The 20048-nt window shown below is 46.1% G+C and overlaps 1 protein-coding gene across 1 annotated transcript in view; it reads left to right on the forward strand.

The window, feature by feature from the left end:
• Nucleotides 1-2689: 2689 nt before the first annotated feature.
• LOC144775216 (carnosine synthase 1-like) overlaps nt 2690-20048 on the forward strand; it is a 543733-nt gene continuing 526374 nt past the window's right edge. The window contains exon 1 of the mRNA XM_078659222.1: nt 2690-2796. The gene's annotated coding sequence lies outside the window, so the exon portion shown is untranslated. The remainder of the gene's footprint in view (nt 2797-20048) is intronic.

Consider the following 20048-nt stretch of genomic DNA (forward strand, 5'->3'; position numbering starts at 1 on the left):
CACTCTGTTGGGAAAAAAAACGATGGATTGGGATGCAGCCAAAGTGATTGCCAGTAGATGAGATTAATAATTCAAGCATTCCAACCATCACTGCGTCCCAATTACTTTAAGGAAGGCAACAGTAAGTACTCCCGAGGTTGGGCTTACATCCCTCCCACCCACCGGTAAAAAAATGGTGTGGAGCCACGGCCAACTGCTGATTAGGTCAAGGGAGCCACAGGTCAAAAAAGTTTGGGAACGTCTGTGTTACGGTCTATATTCTATTTTCAGGACAGCAGAGTAAAACGACTTGAGGAAACACAAATCGGATCAGGAGAAGAGGTTCCTGTGGTTAACATCCTGGTTCAGGTTGATGAAGGAATTGTCGAGGTTTAAGGTGCAACGGTCATGTTTAAGGACTGTGTTTGAAGGTTTTCGCAAAGAAAGAGGAAGCAGTATTGTGTTAGAGACATTTATACCTGTTAAAGCTATGTGATTCCTGCATACTATGGAGGGGTTGTCCTTCCGGGGTTATGCTAGTTAAAGTTTATTGGCTGCTGCTGTTATTCAGTAAAGAGCGAGAAGCATAATCCTCGCCTCCGTGTCCTTAATAGAACTGAAAATTCTTGACGCGTCAGCTAGAAAAATATATATGCACCTCTACAGTGTTCTGTAGCAGCTCTTACTATGTCAGTACTTTGACTCACACAGCTCTTCCAATGCACCTCAATCCTGACTTGAAACAATGCTGTTTTGTAACAGTGGATTCCAGACACACAGATAATGCACCTACACAGTGCTCTGTAGCAGCTCCTACAATGTCAGTACTGTGACTCACACAGCTCTTCCAATGCACCTCAATGCTGACTTGAAACAATGCTGTTTTGTAACAGTGGATTCCAGACACACAGATAATGCGCCTCCACAGTGCTCTGTAGCAGCTCCTACAATGTCAGTACTGTGACTCACACAGCTCTTCCAATGCACCTCAATGCTGACTTGAAACAATGCTGTTTTGTAGCTGTGGAACCCACAGACACACTGAGAATGCACCTCAACAGTGCTGCATAAGCAGCTCCAACTATGTCAGTACTTTGACTCACAGAGCTCTTCCAATGCACCTCAATGCTGACTTGAAACTGCGCTGTTTTATAACAGTGGAACCCACAGACACACAGATAATGCACCTCCACAGTGCTCCGTAAGCTGCTCCTACTATGTCAGTACTTTGATTCACATAGCTCTCCCAATGAAACTTAATCCTGACTTGAAACTATGCTGTTTTGTAAGAGTGGAACCCAGACACACCAATAATGCACCTCTACAGTGCTCTGTAGCAGCTCCTACTATGTCAGTATTTTGACTCACACTGCTCACCCAATGCACCTCAATGCTGACTTGAAACGATGCTGTTTGTAACAGTGGAATCCACAGACATCCCGATAATGCACCTCAACAGTGCTCCGTAAGCAGCCCCTACTATGCTAGTACTGTGACTCACACAGCTCTTCCAATGCACCTCAATCTTGACTTGAAACTGCGATCTTTTGTGGCAAGGAACCCACACGCACACCAATAATGCACCTCTACAGTGCTCAGTAGCAGCTCCTACTATGTCAGTACTGTGGGTTACAAAGCTCTTCCAATGCACCTCAATCCTGACTTGAAAATGTGCTGTTTTTTAACAGTGGAACCCACAGACACACAGATAATGCACCTCCACAGTGCTCCGTACGCAGCTCCTACTATGTCAGTACTTTGACTCACACAGCTCTTCCAATGCACCTCAATCCTGACTTGAAACTGCGATCTGTTGCGGCAGGGAACCCACACGCACACCAATAATACACCTCTACAGTGCTCTATAGCAGCTCCTACTATGTCAGTACTGTGACTCACAAACTCTTCCAATGCACCTCAATCCTGACTTGAAAATGTGCTATTTTGTAACAGTGGAACCCATAGACACGCAGATAATGCACCTCTACAGTACTCTGTATCAGCTCCTACTATGTCAGTACTGTGACTCACACAGCTCTTCCAATGCACCTCAACCCTGACTTGAAACTGCTATTTTGTAACAGTGGAACCCACAGACACACCGATAATATAATGCACCTCAACAGTGCTTTGTAGCAGTTCCTACAATGTCAGTACTGTGACTCACACAGCTCTTCCAATGCACATCAATCCTGACTTGAAACTACGCTGTTTTGTAACTGTGGGACCCACAGGCAGCTCTGAGAATGCACCTCAACAGTGCTTCATAAGCAGCTTCTACTATTTCAGTACTGTGACTCACGCAGCTCACCCAATGCACCTCAAGCCTGACTTGAAACCGTGCTATTTTGTAACAGTGGACCCCACAGACACATAGATAATGCACCTCAACAGTGCTCTGTGGCAGCTCCTACTATGTCAGTATTTTGACTCACACAGCTCTTACAGTGCACCTCAATCCTGACTTGCAGCAGTGGGACCCATAGCCAGCGACGAGAATGCCTCTCAGCCCTATATACTCTTGCACTCGCACCAGATGGCGGAGTCTCCCATATCTTGCGGAGGTGTGTTAAGCCTCCGCCCTGGCAGTGCAGCCTGGGTGGATGGGGGTGGGGTGGAGAAGGGTGGGCACTGGCACGCCTATCAGTCGGAGCTGTGATAAGCCAACCCTCGCGTCCTCTATATAAAGCCCATAGAGCCGTTCCTTTCAATCACGGTGACTGTGTCCTCTCTCTCACCCTCTCTCAGTCTGCGTGTGGGCGCCCTCCTTCCTTCTCAGCCGCGGAAACCCTCGGAGCCATCTCTTGACACATCAAGGTAGAGAACAGGACTGTCTTTTTACCCATTTTATTGCTGCTGCATGTAATCTGTTACTGGTAAGGGCACGGAGGTCACACGTGGCTGGGGAAAGGGAGTCGCCACGGGGGGATTTGCACCCAGGTCGGATTTCTTTTAATTTAGGTTTATTAATGGGGTGAGTTATGTGGAGCAGGTGGGCGCACAGAGAGTGACGGGGCATACAGACGGCAGAGTGCAGACAGGGGATGTGGTGGGCACATTTCGTATTACACTGCAGAGAGGTGGGCACAGTGGGGCGCATTTCATATTGCACGGCAGAGAGGGGTGGTGGGCATAGAGAGGAGAAATGAGAATGCTGAGAGTGGAAAGGGCAGAAGGGGATAGCTGGGACTGCTGAAAGAGGATATGTGGGCTGAAAAGGAAAATAGAAACAGAGGACAAACTGTGAGTGCAGAGGACAAACTGTGACTGCTAGAGGGAAGTGGGGGCTGGAGGTAAGAGGAGGGGCACACAGGGACTGTTGAGGAAGAGTGTGGTCATGGAAAACGGGAAGATGGGTGTGCAGAGAAAGGAAGTACACGGAGAGGAAGGGGACAACACCTGACTGCTGAGGAACTGACCATAGGAAGGACAACTTGGGATTTCTGAGGGGTAACTGATGTGATTATAAAATGATAGACAAATACAAAGAGCGAAGAGAGATGAGAGGGGGTAGAACACAGCGTGACCCGTTAACGACAGATGGTAAACATCAGAAACTGCCGAGTATGGAGTGAGAGAGGTCATGAATTGCTAAGGACAGAGGAAGACATGGAAAAGCTAAGAAACTGTAACTTTCTGAGAAAAAGAAAAGACGTCAAAACGGGTAAAAATACACAAACAGAGCGTAGCAGAAACAAGCACTGCCAAAGCCAATATGTCTTGCCTTTGGAATAGAAAAGCTGAGCTATTGACCTTGGCAATGCCTGTCTCTAAAGCACTGTTTAAAAAAAAAGTAAAAGAAAATATATATATATCGAATGAGAAGCAAAACACAAATTTTAAGGTATCTCGATATTCTACATTTAATTCAATATATTCAATCTTTATAAAAAGCCAGTTTGTTTTTTAAATACTTTTCACCAGGAAACCTTGAATAGAATCTAAAAGAATAGGAAAATGTCAGAATTCTACAGGACTCCGAACCGAAACAAATGCTACAGCAATCGCTCAGCAACAACCCAGGGAGCAAATTTATGGACACCAAGGAGAACAGAAACTCCCTTTGCAGTCATGCTGCCTTAATGCTAGGGGCCTCATTTATGAGGCCGTGCGTCACTTTTACGCCGCCGGTGCGTCACTTTTTGTGACGCATCGGCGGCGTAATGCCTTCTGTTGCGCATTATTTACAAAGTGACGCATCTAAGCAGATGCGTCACTTCGTAAACCCCTGCGCTACATCACACCTGCGTCAGGTATAATGTATGCAGAGGGGGCGTTCACCCGCAAAAAGCCTCGTAATAGTGACGCAGTGAAATCTATGAGATTTCACTGCGTCACTTCTAGGACGCTGTTGCGTCAAAATCTTGCGCCTGCCTCACAGCAGGCGTAAGACTGACGCAAGCCCTTTCACATGGGGCTTTCCCCATGTGAAAGGACGCATTGCTGGAGTTGCGTCACTTTTGTGACACACTCCAGCAATGCGTCACTTTTGCGCTTACAGATACGTCAGAAATACTGAAGTATCTGTAAGTCCTTGCGCAATGATGCGTCATATTGTAAATATGACGCATCCTTGGGGTCGCAAGGAGGTCGCAATGAAAAGTGACGCATCGCTGTTTTCTCGCAGCGATGCGTCACTTTTAATAAATGAGGCCCTAGGAATCTGCCCCTCCATCTGATATAAATGCTGCCTATGTGTGCCTAGGGCTGGCCATTGATGCAACATGTGGAATGCAGGAGATACAACAAACCAACTCTATAATCTGTTTTTTTGCCAAACCCTGACAAAAATACACCTGTTGCAGAGCTTCTATGGGCTAGTAGGGAGGCCTGGGGAGGAACACAGCGGGTGCAGGGGCAGAGTGGAACTGTGATCGGGTAAGAAGCACACGGGGATATGTTGTACACAGTAACAGAAAGAAGCAGTTCCCCGATGCGAGCTGTAGAAGGGTGTAAGTCATCCAATCAGATGACTTACACCCTTCTAAAGAGGTTATGCTCAAGGGAGGGACAAACACAAGAGGAAGGAAAGCCACTGAACAAGAAGCAAGCAAATGTGGCTGACAAGAAAGCAAACCGATGACAAGTAATGGACTGAACCAAAACCCACTATAAGGACTGGTAGTCTCCACATTAGGTATTTTTGACAAAAGACAACCAAAAACGGTTGTGCGTCCTGAGAATCTAGAGTTACACCTTAAAGTCACCCAACTATTGCCTTTACAGCTGTAACAGATACTAGGCTGACCAACGACAAAACTTTACTGTTACATCCTAAAAACGTAATCAATATCATGGCCACTACACCTCACATCCATCCAGTGAAAAAATCATACTTTAGACTAGAACATGTGTATCCTTCCACTGCTCATATTCAGGGAACTAATTTTTGCTTTTGCTTTCAGCACATAAGCACGTATTATTTTTAAAGCAACAAATAAGGGTTTTAATTATTCAGCAATACCATGTATTATCCAAGGTGACTGCTTCTTACACCATATTTATCTAGTGACTGGCTATGCCTGTCACTAGAGAAACTGTTGCTGAATGGAATGTATTGAAAGAGTGCATCACTCCTCCACCTTAAACTAAAGCAGATGGATCTTGGTGAGACCAACCAGTATTTTAGAAGCTTACAGAGACCTCTACCAGTCACACCATGGGGCATGGTCAAGGCCATTGGAATTCTGCAATTCTGCAGCTGTGCTGTTTTCTGCATAGTTATGTATTTCCATATTTGCCACATATTCCATCACCTGCTGCATAATCTGCAGATTTAAACAAAAAAATAGTTTCTTCCTCAAAGGAATCAAGTTATTAAAATTGCAGCAGCACATATTGCAGTGGAAGGCCCTATACATAGATTGATTGGTCATCTTTCAGTTGCTTATTACTGTATTTGGATGTTAAAATGGCACTGATAAGGTGAAACCTTTGCCTGGAGAGTGTTAACATATGGGAAGAGGTGTGGTGCATCGGCCAGGGCGCCTGACTCCGGACCACGGGGTTCACGGTGCAATCCCTGGTGCCGGCGACAGGTTAGTGCAGCACCATGTGACTCTGGGCAGTAGCTTGCTAAATCTTCCTGATGGCCCTCGGGTATTGTGCGCTTTACAAATACTGGATTTAACATATCAAACAAGCATTTGCAAAGCAATAGGTCTTGCATTTGCGAGAGTTTTAGCTATTGGCATTGTAAATGACAATGCCTTTTATTTACGTTTTGAAAACCTGCAAGGGGTATGTAAACACGAACTTTGTACTTATAGTCATTGCTTGTGAGAAGCAAGGCTGACAGTAAAACGGATGCAGTTACTAACAACCTTGGTTTTCATAAGCAACGACTATATGTACAAAGTTCGTGTTTACATACCCCTGGCAGGCTTTCAAAACAAATAAAGGCATTGTCATATACAATGTCAATAGCTCAAACTCTTGCAAATGCGAGACCTATTGCATTCAGTTCTCTGTGCCAGGGTCTCTTGTGAGTTCCAGTGGTCTTTAGAGAACACAATGCAGGCTGGAGACTAGCCTATGGACTTCATTCAGAACCTGGTGGAGTTTGGAGTAAGGGAGAGCCTAAGTTGTAATGAAATGTGAACAAGAGGGCTTTAATTCAGAGTCAAATGTATAAATTTATTATCTCCGTGCACACCTATTTCAACTATGTAATTTATAGATAAATTAATTTTGGTGCTGTCCTTGACGCACTGTGTCTCTCAGTGCCTTCATATAATAGTGAGTTGTGTGATAGTGTTATCACAAAGGGCGCGCTCCTTTAACATGAAACTCAATGGTTTCTTTACTACTTTCTTGTGGAGATATGTTCATCGATCACAGTCAATCATTTGATATTTGTAACATTCTTTCTTTATTCGATCACTTGGTATTCACCAATTCAAAGATTTTGATGATTCATTATAATCATGAATGCATAAATTGCGTTTCATTATACCAAATGCATTTCGGGTTATCAAACTAACCCTTCATCAGGGGTCTGTGGGAAAAACATACAGGACCTTAGTATTCAGGACATAACATATAAATATCATGCATACATTCTGATTAAAAAACAATGCAGCTCTTATTATATGCATTCTTAATGAGTCGAGTCGTATGATGCAATCAAAATTAAAGTGGTTCTATTGAATATACATACACAGTGTACTAATCTGCTTGAGTTATCGTGTTATTGCCTCTGTTCAAAAGTGGAAACATGGAACAGGTCTAGAAGTATTGCTTAAGACGAACGCGAGGTTAAACTGAAGGGTGTGGATGAGATATGCGAGAAAACCATGTTAAGTGAAAGCGAACCTGAGTAGGAGTATGAAAGCTCGCAATATTATCGTAGCGGGAATCACTACATTACAACCCAGTTAACAATCATATAGATACGTGGAAACTATCTTCGTAAACCGAGCTGGTTACGCTGGTTTTATACACAAGTCGCTGAAGTTAAAGCCCTGTAAAAGTTGGGACAGACGCGGGGTGAACTTACTTCGTGAAACGCGCTGAGGGTTTCTGAGATCGGTGTCGGCTGGTTCAACAAGAAGCCAATCACAGTGCTTCTTCTAAAAAACATTATGTGTCACGTGCAATGACGACATGCGCTAGCGCTAGACGCGTTCTGATCGGCCTAGGATACTCACTGTCGGACTCCTTGAAGTAATGATGAACTAGCACCCAGGATGTGCCATTATCATAATCATACTTTTTTGGTTACAGTTTGATGCATTTTTTAACAATTTTGATATTTATTCATTTTCCCTATTTGGAAATCTTTAACCATGTTTTACTTATTGTGATATATTCGTGTTAAGAATGAACACACACCATGTTACATACCGTATTTTGTTTAGTTACATGAGCCTCTGACATACGGGTTATTGCTTGAAATCTTTATTATCCCCTCGACCGGCAACACGCGATATCACGAGACCGGAGCTTGAACAGTACCATCCAATCAGAACGCGTCTCTCAGTTTCCCAGGTAATGCAGCAGGACAACTACTGCGACCGAACGTGGCTTATTATTATCACAGGGCGTATTATGTGTTTGTGACCAATATGCAACTTGTAACACCACTTATACCCATGAATCAAGTACCCTTACAGATCAACAGGGTCACGATACACTTCCTACACTAGCGCATGTCGTCATTGCACGTGACACATAATGTTTTTTAGAAGAAGCACTGTGATTGGCTTCTTGTTGAACCAGCCGACACCGATCTCAGAAACACTCAGCGCGTTTCATGAAGTAAGTTCACCCCGCGTCTGTCCGACTTTTACAGGGCTTTAACTTCAGCGACTTGTGTATACAAGCATTTGCAATGCAATAGGTCTCGCATTAGGAAAGTTTGAGCTATTGGTATTGTAAATGGCAAAGTTTTTATTTATGTTTCTTTTTTTTTAAATAGCTAAATTAATAGCTTCGTCATTTACAATGCCAATAGTTATAACTTTCGCAAATGTGATACCTATAGCATTTGTAATGCAATATGTTTTGTATTTACAAACCGCGAGAGGACGAAAAAAAAGCTCCGGACCACCGCCTCCTCCCAGGCCTTCAAAAGGGACCTCAAAGTTCTCCTCCTCCAGAGACACCTCCAAAAGTAATTCACGTCCTCTTGCTATTTGTGAGGAAGACTTCCCACTACTGATAATTTCTACATTCCATGACCATGGAAGTGCCTTCCCAGTGTATGCCTGTGATTTGAGGGTCTGCCTTTTTGCAGTATTTTCCATGTACTGGTGTTCGGTGCCCTTTTGTAACATGCACACACCACTCTGCCCTTGCAACACACGGCTGCTACCTCTCACATGTCTTTGCCTTTGATACTTGCACAAGTGCCACCTTGCCCATGTAACGCTTGTTCCTGAGCCTGAGTGTCTAGCACTTATTGCAGGACTATACCTCTAATTATAATCTGTTTTCTCTTATAACTGCACACTTGTCACTTTCATTTCCTCTTGTGCACTTTTGACTACCTCATGTATTTTGGTTGCTCACAATTTTTACTCAAGTATTTTGTTTGCTCACGATTGTCACTATTACCTTTACTACCCATGTATTCTGGTTGCTCACAATTTTTACTCAAGTATTTTGTTTGCTCACGATTGTCACTATTACCTTTACTACCTCATGTATTTTTGGTTGCTCATAGTTTTTACTACCTCATGTATTTTGTTTGCTCACAATTGTCACTATTACCTTATGTAAGTAACGTATGTTTTTGCAACCTGTTTTTTTGTAATGTTTCTCATTATGTTTCATTTCAGTTCCTAATGTGAAGCGCTCTGACGCCTTCGGGTAAAGTCTGCGCTATATAAAAATGCATAAATACATAAATAAATAAATACCGCCTTCGGGTAAAGTCCGCGCTGTATAAAAATGCATAAATACATAAATAAATAAATACCGCCTTCGGGTAAAGTCCGCGCTATATAAAAATGCATAAATAAATAAATACCGCAAATCAAACATCCTCGTCACTCTGCCGGCCTGCGACCAGGAAGTCAGGCAGGCCGGCGCGACAACCGGAAACAGGAAGTAGGAGGGCGGGAGCCTACCCCGCCTCCCACGGAAGAGCCGCGATTGTTTGGAGCACCGGAGCAGGCAGGAGCCTACCCTGCGCCCCGGTGCCGAAGGAGGGAAGAAGAGTCCTGCTGCCGGGCCCTGCAGCTGAGGAGAGCCGCCGCACGAAGGAAGCCGGTGAGGGGGTTGTTGAGCTGCTGGGGGGGAACATGTGTTTGCGCGCGCGCGTGCGGGGGGGGCGGGCTGTGTATGTGTGTGTGCGTGCGTGTGTGTATGTGTCTTGGAGTGCGTGTGTGTGACTGTGGGGGATGGGGGGTGTGTGTGAGCGAGTGACTGTCTGCGCGCGCATGTGTACGGCGCGGGACGCGACGTGCGCGTTCGCGCACACGAATCCAGGCTAAAAAAGCTCGTACACCCTCTTCTCCTCCTTCCCCCCAGACTGATCGCTATACGTCTCCAGCTGGACACATGCATCCGCTTGCGGATGCATTGCCAGCGAGACCCAAAAACCAGCGTAACCAGCTCGGTTTACGAAGACAGTTTCCACGTATCTATAGGATTGTTAACTGGGTTGTAATGTAGTGATTCCCGCTACAATAATATTGCGAGCTTTCATACTCCTACTCAGGTTCGCTTTCACTTAACATGGTTTTCTCGCATATCTCATCCACACTCTTCAGTTTAACCTCGCGTTCGTCTTAAGCAATACTTCGAGACCTGTTCCATGTTTCCACTTTTGAACAGAGGCAATAACACGATAACTCAAGCAGATTAGTACACTGTGTATGTATAATTAATAGAACCACTTTAATTTTGATTGCATCATACGACTCGACTCATTAAGAATGCATATAATAAGAGCTGCATTGTTTTTTAATCAGAATGTATGCATGATATTTATATGTTATGTCCTGAATACTAAGGTCCTGTATGTTTTTCCCACAGACCCCTGATGAAGGGTTAGTTTGATAACCCGAAATGCATTGGGTATAATGAAACGCAATTTATGAATTCATGATTATAATGAATCATCAAAATCTTTGAATTGGTGAATACCAAGTGATCGAATAAAGAAAGAATGTTACAAATATCAAATGATTGACTGTGATCGATGAACATATCTCCACAAGAAAGTAGTAAAGAAACCATTGAGTTTCATGTTAAAGGAGCGCGCCCTTTGTGATAACACTATCACACAACTCACTACTTTAATTCAGAGTCCGCATGCTATGTAGTTCTAAAACAGTGAATACAAGACAGACCTGCACTGCAAAGGTTGTAGTTCAAAATAAAACGTAAAGTTTATATCATTTTTAAAAAGTATATGTTCTTGTGAAAACGAAACCGATTACCAGTCTGTGCAGTATTGTTAAGAACATACCCTTTACAGGAATCTGAAGAACGCATTTAACTCCCAGTCACTGTCAATGTGAACCAGGCAATTATCTTAAAAAATAATATGATTTCTGTAGCAGAGAAGGACAAAATAAACACCTAGCTTAGTTTAATGAGAACCTGTAATGACGAAAAATAGCCATAATGCAGCTGCAATACAGATATAGTGAGTGTCACAATTTCAGACAAAATATCTGCCGGCTGTTTCACTCGCAACATTACATAGGGGTTTTAAAAGAACATTTACACCTGTAAATCGAAAATGTGTTTAAGAGCAGGAAATCAAAGTTGATAATTGCACTTAGGGAAGATGGGAGCATATTATCAAGAACAGCGTTAAAACTTATCGCCGGTTTAGCGGCAGAAAACTGGCGATAATGGGCTTGATAATATGCCCTCGTGAATTCCCATAGAAGCCCAGGTTTTGGTGTCAACCTGGGCTTCTATTGGAATTCTCCAGGGCATATTATCAAGCCCATTATCGCCGTTTTAGTGGCAGTTTTCTGCCGCTAAACCGGCGTTAATTGTAACGCCGTTCTTGATAATATGCCCCATAATTGTAGCCCTGCTTAGTGTATTTCAAGTGATATAAAGTTCCTTGTCTATTGTCTTTGGGCAAAGCCGAACAGGGGGAGCATAATATTGTACAGATCTTAAGAACAAACGACGGGTTCCTCTCGGGTGGCCCTCCTAAATGGGTCCAGCAACTGTTCATCTAGTTATTCTTAATAAAGATTGTTGAAAAATATGTAGGCTAACCTTGCCAAGGCAATGACAAAAATAGGCTGCTGTATTTTTCAGAATGCTCAGAAACTGAACATCCTGCGTGGCATGCTGAATGATTTTGGGTGATTTGGAAGAGTGCAGTGAATGGTATGAGTTGTTCTTTTGTGTGTGTTGCTGCAGAACTTCTCTCGTGCAGGCAGAGGAAGTAACAGCACACAGCCATCACAAAGGTACGTCTCCTCCTCATCAGACTTTACCTTAACATAACCACGTAAGGAACCTGACGCTGCACTTATTATATAAAAATGAAAGTGGGCGCTAAGTATGTAAATTTAAAGCGTGAGTTGCATGCAGCTATGAAAGGATCTAGGGCCCGATGTAGGTAGCCCTTTACCGATCGGAATCGGCCGAAAATACCGATTTTCGGCCGTTTCCGATCGGTAAAGGGCTATCGAGATGTAGGTGCACATTTTCGGTAATTTTACCGAATCGTTATCATTACCGAATCGGTAATATTTACCGAATCGGAAATGAGAACGATTCGGTAAAATTACCGAAAATGCAATGTAGGTAGCCTATGTTCCATCAGCACATGGCTTACAGAATCGGTATTTTACCATGGAATACAACTCCATGGTAAAAAACCGATTCCTGTGTACATGCACATCTGTGCATGTACACATGTGCCATGTGACAGACAGACGTGCCCTTAGGGCATGTCTGTGTGCCACATAGCACACATGCCCGTTTTGGGGGTGCTAGAGGGTGTCAAAGTGACACCCCCTGCACCCTTGTGAATTCTTTAATTACCGATTCGGTAAATACCGAATCGGTAATGCCTAATCATTCCTATGGGCTTCAAAGCCCATAGGAATGAATGGGCATTACCGATTCGGTATTTACCGAATCGGTAATTAAAGAATTGTTAAGGATTCGGTAACGAATCCAGATGTTGGGACCTACATCCCATTTACCGATTTTGAAATACCGAATCGGTAAGAATCGGTATTTCAAAATCGGTAAATGGGATTTACCTACATCGGGCCCCTAATGATCGTAATGGCTACATCCTGTTACACTGCCCTAAAAACTAAATATAGTGTCAAAAAGAACAAGCGCTAAGATGACATGAAAGCAGGCGCCCATGTAGATAGAAATTGTGAAACTTCACAATGAGAATTTTGACATGTGAGGGAAAAAGCGGATTCTGTTATCTTCCGGTGTTGGAGAAAAATGCATTAATCAGAAGAACGCGGAAAAAGACAGATAACAGACCCTAGACCGACTTCCCACCGTCCCTCATAAAGAGGGTGTCAAGTAAGGGAGACTTTTTTTGTTGTTGCATATTTATATAGCGCAAACTCGACCCGAAGGTATTGGAGCGTTTTACATGAGTACCGTATTTACATTACACATTCAGGCACGGGGAGATTAAGTGATTTGCCCAGAATCACAGATGTGGACGCGACCACAACAAGGCTCAAACCCTGGTCTCCAGCACCTAAGTCGGCTGCAGTGAGTAGTGCACCCGACCCAGGTAAAAGCTAATGAGCACTTCTTGCACATCTCCACCACACTCCTCTTCCATAAAACAAAAGAAAATATGCGTACGAGGTGGAAAAACACACATAATTTAAAAATGAACACTTCACGCGCAAGTAGGAAAATATATGATCCAGTACTTCCTCCCTACAGCCATGAAAAAACATGCAATATTGAAGAGCGAGGAAACAGAAGAGAGGGAGGTGGGGCCTAATTATGCCCCCAACAAGCTCTTTTTCTATCCTCCTTTTTTTGGTGGGGGGGGGCTAGTGAGGACTGTCATGAAAGAGCCTTATAAAAAATGCGCCAAACATGACAGGCAGCACAGGCTCGCCTCTTCCGAGTGCATATGGTCTGGGACTACCGACTACCCCCTCCCTGGTCTGTGTAACACCACATCAACCCCTGAAGTAGTTTAGTCATGCAAGAAGTTTTCTTTGGAAGGCGGGGGATCTCACGACCCCCCGGACGTATTTATTAAAACATGAAAACAAAATAAAATTGTTAAATAAAACATTATTTACACAAGCATTAAAATGCAAAATTCTGACATTAGATTTACAGCAATGTAGACAGGTATGAAAGGACTAACCTTAACAAATGTCTAATACAGCGTGTTTCCTGACCGAATCCAACATCCTACGTATGAATTTTGCATCCTAGCATTTATGAGCCTACGGTAAGGTCTCTAACCGGTGTCAGATCCTTATTATCCGGCTACGCCCTCACGTATGCGTGCGCATGCGCGACAGGGCCCGGTTACCAGGACAGTACGCCCCTCTCCCGATTACCCCGTACGCTCCGTGAACTCCATTAAACCAAAAGGAGGGCCCTTTCATTCTGCACCGTTTGATGACGTCATAGTGTACGTGCGGGGTGGCTAACAGCCCAAGGAAAACGTGACTTCCTCCCCCGCACCATTCCCACCAAGCGGATATCCTGCCCCTGAAGTTCTAGGAGAGACCATTGACCCCTCCCCCTGGGCGACCCCATTCGAGAATGGTCACGCCCCCTAAGGACCTTAAATTGCTGCTCACCGATCATGACCTTACCGCCTGACCAAGTTTACAATAAATACGACAAATATGTTACCTGTGAATGGGAAAAAAGGCCTAAGGAGAAAACAAGTACACGCACCAAAGAAGCACAAATTCTTTAAGGAATTCCAATACTACCGCCTGTAAAAGGGAAAAAAGGCCTAAGGAACAAATGCACACCAAACAATTTATAATGACATAACACCATTAACGGTAAGACCGACCTATGCAAAACTTTATCATTCTGTTTCAAGGGCTGGTGGGTGGGAAAATATTCGGACCCTAGCCGGGTAGGGGGCACGGAGCGGGCCTGGAGAGCGTGGGGGCAAGAGGGCACCTCCCGCGCTCTCCCAGGGTTTTATGCATTTTTCTCATTGGGTGCCGACCAGCTCCAGCTTGGCCCGCCTCCCCCTGGCTCCTCCCCTTGACCCGGAAGCGATCCTACCGCTTCCGGGTCAACGGTGAGCCGGCACCAATCGGTGGGGGGGTGCCCCCGCCGCATCATCAAGACGCGGCGGCAAAGGCGGGGGGACGCCCCACCACAGAGAACACGGGGGAGAGGGCAGCCGGCGCCCGGCCATAAGTGCGTGGGGGCAGAGCGGCCCCCCTTTCCTTATGGTCTGGAACTACCGACTGCCCCCTCCCTGTTCTGTGTACCACCATATCAACCCCTGAAGTAGTTTAGTCATGCGAGAAGTTTTCGTTTGAAGGCGGGGGATCTCGCGACCCCCCCGGCCGCATTTATTAAAACATGAAAACAAAATAAAATTGTTAAATAAAACATTATTTACACAAGCATTAATATGCACAATTCTGACATTAGATTTACAGCAATGTAGACAGGTATAAAAGGACTAACCTTAACAAATGTCTAATACAGTGTGTTTCCTGACCGAATCTAACATCCTACGTATGAATTTTGCATCCTAGCATTTATGAGCCTACGGCAAGGTCGCTAACCGGTGTCAGATCCTTATTATTCAGCTACGCCCTCACGTATGAGTGCGCATGCGCGACAGGGCCCAGTTACTGGGAGAGAACGTCCCTCTCCCGATTACCCCGTACGCTCCGTGAACTCAATTAAACCAAAAGGAGGGCCCTTTCATTGTGCGCCGTTTGATGTCGTCATAGTGTACGTGCGGTGGGCTAACAGCCCAAGGAAAGAGTGACTCCCTCCCCCACTTCCTTCTGACCAACTGGATATCCTGCCCCTGAAGTTCTAGGAGAGACCGTTGGGCCCTCCCCCTGGGCGACCCAATTCGAGAATGGTGACGCCCCCTAAGGACCTTAAATTGCTGGTCACCGATCATGACCTTACCACCACGGGCCAGCATAGTTGACTGACAATCTGGCCCTCCCCAAACTCCTACTCTGAAAGGTCATACCTACCTCGCAAAAGCCTCCAACCATGCTAAAATATTCTTCGTCAGTAACTCGTTACCTGCCTCAGTCAGGTGGACCCCATCCTGTAAGTAGAAATGGTCCCCCCAGATGCACCCATGTGGAATACTCTGCAATTGAGGTGTTCCAAATAATCTCTCTATCTTGTTGTTGATCCTCTTTACCGAGTGATTCAACGCCCTAACGGAGTCCCCCCCCCTCCACTGCAGCCTAGGTATCAACTGGGACCACACTATGGTGCAGCCTGGGCATGTCTTCGCCAGCCAACCCGCTACTGAGATAATCTCTTCAATCAGGACCCGTCTCCCCAGTTTTACCAAATCGTTTCCCCCCCAGGTGTAGGACTACCACTGAGGGAGGCGGGGTGTATGAGTCAAGTAAGTCTGCAAAGAACCCCCTAAACTGGCTGAGGCAGAGCCCTCCCCTACCATGAAAGGAAACCTTGAAACCCCTCTGTTCCGCCCTCCGTCTACATTCGCCCGAAAGGAAAACGGGTTTAGCACGTTTAACATACGAGTTACCAACAATCCATACTACATGTGTCCTGCTTCTGTCTTCTTGCGCTTGCGGTGATGATGACGGATGTCGCTGATGACACGGTACTAGTTTCCGCCCTGCGTCACAGGCTCGAGAAACTGAAACATAAACAGAACAACAAGGCAGGTGTCAGGGTGTTTTAGTTGTACCTCACAACATGTGCAGCCACACATAGCGCTTATAACAGTCCGAAGACCATCTCCCAATCCTCTTTACACTGCTGGCATGCATCCCTCTCGCTGTGGCTTCAGTGGCTGCACCTATTCTGAATGAGTGCGTTCCAAAAACCTTTGGGTTCAAACTTGCCTTGCTGATTGCCATTGCCAAAACTCTCTTGAACTGAAACCTGGTCAATGGGGTACCATCTGCATGTATGAACAATGCCCCCTCCGCTGTGCCTACCCGTTGCCTGATGAATGCTTCTACATGGGCCACGGGGGCAGCAAGGATTAGTCTGTGCCAGGTGGAGTACCAAACTATCACCCCGGACCTCCTGATCTGTTTTTATTTCAGTATGGTTAACAACAGTGTATCGCCTATTATTTTTGTGTTGTCACGCCGGAGACCACCTAGCGTGTCCAATTTGCTGCTTGCCACCAGCTCGCTTACTCGTAACGCGCCATAAAAGGCCAATGAAAACGCAGCTTTAAATAGGAATATGTCCCCCGGGGAGCTACAAGGGTCAGACAAGGCATCCAATGCTGCTGCCAGCCGTTCGAAACCTATTGGTTGCCTGGTGTCAGCGGCATTAGCCTGTAGGCGCCGCCACCCCCTTAATGCCTTTCGCACTATGAAACTGTTAGTGGGATCTCTGGCCTTCCTAAGTTGCGCAAAGAACGAGACGGCCGCCTTATGTCTGCTAGCCATCGCTGCTGAACGCCCTTCTCTGTGTAATGTGTCCATGTACAAGGTAAAATTCTCCTCTTGATCCCACTTATCTTCCCACTCCTGCCCCAAAAAACAGCAATAAGACATAAACGCCCCTTCGTACGCCGTCCTGGTCCTGGGAGCTAGGCTGGCTGCCATGAGGTTCTGTAGCCGGGGGCACCAATTTGCCAAAGTGTTGTTGGGAAGTGTGCTGGTGTAGCCTCTACAGATGGAAGATGTTCCCTGAATACCTGCATCTTAAAGCGAGAGAGTGCATCAGCTGCGTTATTCAATACGCCCGGAACATGTTTGGCCCTAAACTGTACATTCAATTTCAAGCATCTCAGCACAATCTCCTTGAGGAGGCGGAGTATAAACGTACACCGCGCTGCCTGTTAATTGATACATTCCACTACGGTCATGTTGTCTGACCAGAAGATCACAGATTGATTGCGCAAGTACTCGGGCCAGACCGTTAGGGCTACCCATATTGGAAACAACTCCAAAAAGCCGATGTTTGCTGTCAAACCATCTTCTTCCCACCAATCCGGCCACCGTTGCGCCACCCACTTGTTTCCAAGTATGGCACCAAACCCCACACTGCCTGCAGCGTCGGTCCATAGACCTAACTCCGCCGACGTAGTGGGGGGCCGCACAATACTCTGCCGTTGAAATCCTCCAGAAATGCCATCCATATACGCATGTCCTGGCGAACCTCGACTGACAACCTAGTGTGATGATGTTTCTCACGCAGGCCCTTCATGGCCTGTGCAATTGAGCGGGATAAGGGGCGCGCCATAGGTATTACCCTCAGTGCGAAATTCATCTGACCCACGGTCTGCTGCAGCTGCTGTAGCGTGACTTTTTCTTTAACTAAACATTGCTGTAGGGCTGCTCTGAATTGCATGATTTTTTCTTTTGCTAATCTGAAATAACCTTCAACTGAGTCCAATTCAATGCCTAAAAATTCCAAGCATGTATCTGGCCCAACCGTTTTCCCTGGTGCCAGCGGGACCCCGAAGGCCCGCATAAGCACGCAAAATTCCTGCAATGCCCACGCGCACTCCTGTGAGCCCGCTGTGCCTAGTAAAAGAAAGTCATCGAGGTAGTGCATGACGTAGTGGTGCCCCGTCGTCTGCCTCAAAACCCACTCCAAGAAGGAACTGAATGTCTCAAAGTAGGCGCATGAAACAGAGCAACCCATGGGCATACACTTATCCATGTAGAATTTGCCTTGAAAGGAAAAACCTAGCAAATGCTGATCTAAAGGATGCACGGGCAGTAACCGGAAAGCAGATTCTATGTCTGATTTAGCCATCAAAGCCCCGGGTCCAAGGGTCCTCAACATAACTACTGCCTGGTCAAACGACCCATACTAGACACTACAAATGTCGTCGTCAATGACGTCATTTAAAGACGCCCCCCTAGGAGCTGAGAGGTTGTGGATGAGTCTGTACTCGCCCTTTACTTTCTTTGGGACCACCCCGAGAGGCGAGCAAACAAAATTAGGTACAGGAATGTCATCAAAAGGACCCGCTATCCTCCCTAGGCGCAATTCTTTGTCAATTTTCTTTGCCACTACTGCCGGATTGTGCCTAACCGACAGTTGGTTCCTACATTCTGGTGTCCCAGTATATGCCACCGCTGGGATCCTGAAGCCCTGTGAAAAACCTTCATGCAGCAACCTCGCAGAGGCATGGTCTGGGTACCTGTTCAGCCAAGGGATCATAGCTATTACATCAATGGGCGAATGAGGGACCCACAGGCCCCCCCACCACTCCTGTTTCTTTCTTCCCCTATTGCTTGAGATGTTACCTTTGGAGCGGCATGCTGTTTCTGCGTGGGAAGAGTGGCCACATATGTAACATGTGTGTTTGAACTTACAAGTGCCCGCTGCTCTGGTGCATTTACGTCTATTAAAATCCCAACACACACCTCTGCGATCACCACTGCCTCTGCCTCTACCAGCCGCGTCACCCCCTTGCGCCGGTCGAAAGGGCTGTTGAGGTTTGGAGGAATAGCTTTTATCCCAGCTTGTGCCCGCACTGGCTGTTTGCCCACCAGTAAACCGGGCATTCCATGCTACAGAATCAACTATATCCCAGGATAGTGATTTATCAAACTCCTTTGCTTTCCTGAAGGCTATGTCGTACTCTTTCCACACATCCCCTCCATACTGGTCACTGAATGTAGTAATCCTACTCTGATAACATGCCATCTCCGCCTGCAAGTTGGGGGAACGCTCAGCCGTGACTGCCATAAAGACAGAGAAAGCTCTTATCCAATTAATCAATGTCTCCTCCACCCTGAACTTTGGCAACTGGGTCCGCCATTCACTAGGAAACATCCATTCCTTCTGTGTCTTGGCATACTCCATTTCCCTGTTATCAATTAACAGTGAAACGATATTGATATACTTGTCTGTCCAAATCAACTCTTTCACCCCCTGTGTAACATGCTGTACCAAGTTCTCTCTCCTGGATGGTATTGTACCCACCCCTAGCACCGGGAGAGCAACCTCCTTACCACTTTCAGTGACTTGCAATGGTGCCACACTCTTATCTTCTCCCGTGACGCTGCCCGAACCTGAGGCCTGCGGAGAAATCGGTGCACTTGGCACGCCCCCGCCACCCCTACCCATGATGATCTTTGCAACCAATTTTTGCGCCTCTGCGGAGGGATCGTCGGCGGCAGGTAACATTCCCCCAATTCCCAACCAGGGGAGTACCGCCTCTATCTGCGCCGCCAGCTCTGGGGGTACCTGACCACCTCCGGGAGGTGCAACCACTAAGGTGGGTGAAACAATGGCGGGCACCGGGGCAGGTGACGGGTTCACTACTGGTGCCGGGACCCCTATGGGCGCTATTATCAAGGGGGTTGCTGGCGTGGCTGGAGCTGTTGGCGCCGGTAAACTTATCGGGGTCGGTGGAGGAGGCATGGGTGCCAACGGAGGTGTGGGCACCTAGTCGGGGACCCTAACCGGTGACCCTCTACTAACTGTGACTTAGGCACCCGACCATTATTCCT

This window comes from Lissotriton helveticus, chromosome 1_1 (assembly GCF_964261635.1).
Source record: "Lissotriton helveticus chromosome 1_1, aLisHel1.1, whole genome shotgun sequence".
Classification (NCBI taxonomy): domain Eukaryota; kingdom Metazoa; phylum Chordata; class Amphibia; order Caudata; family Salamandridae; genus Lissotriton; species Lissotriton helveticus.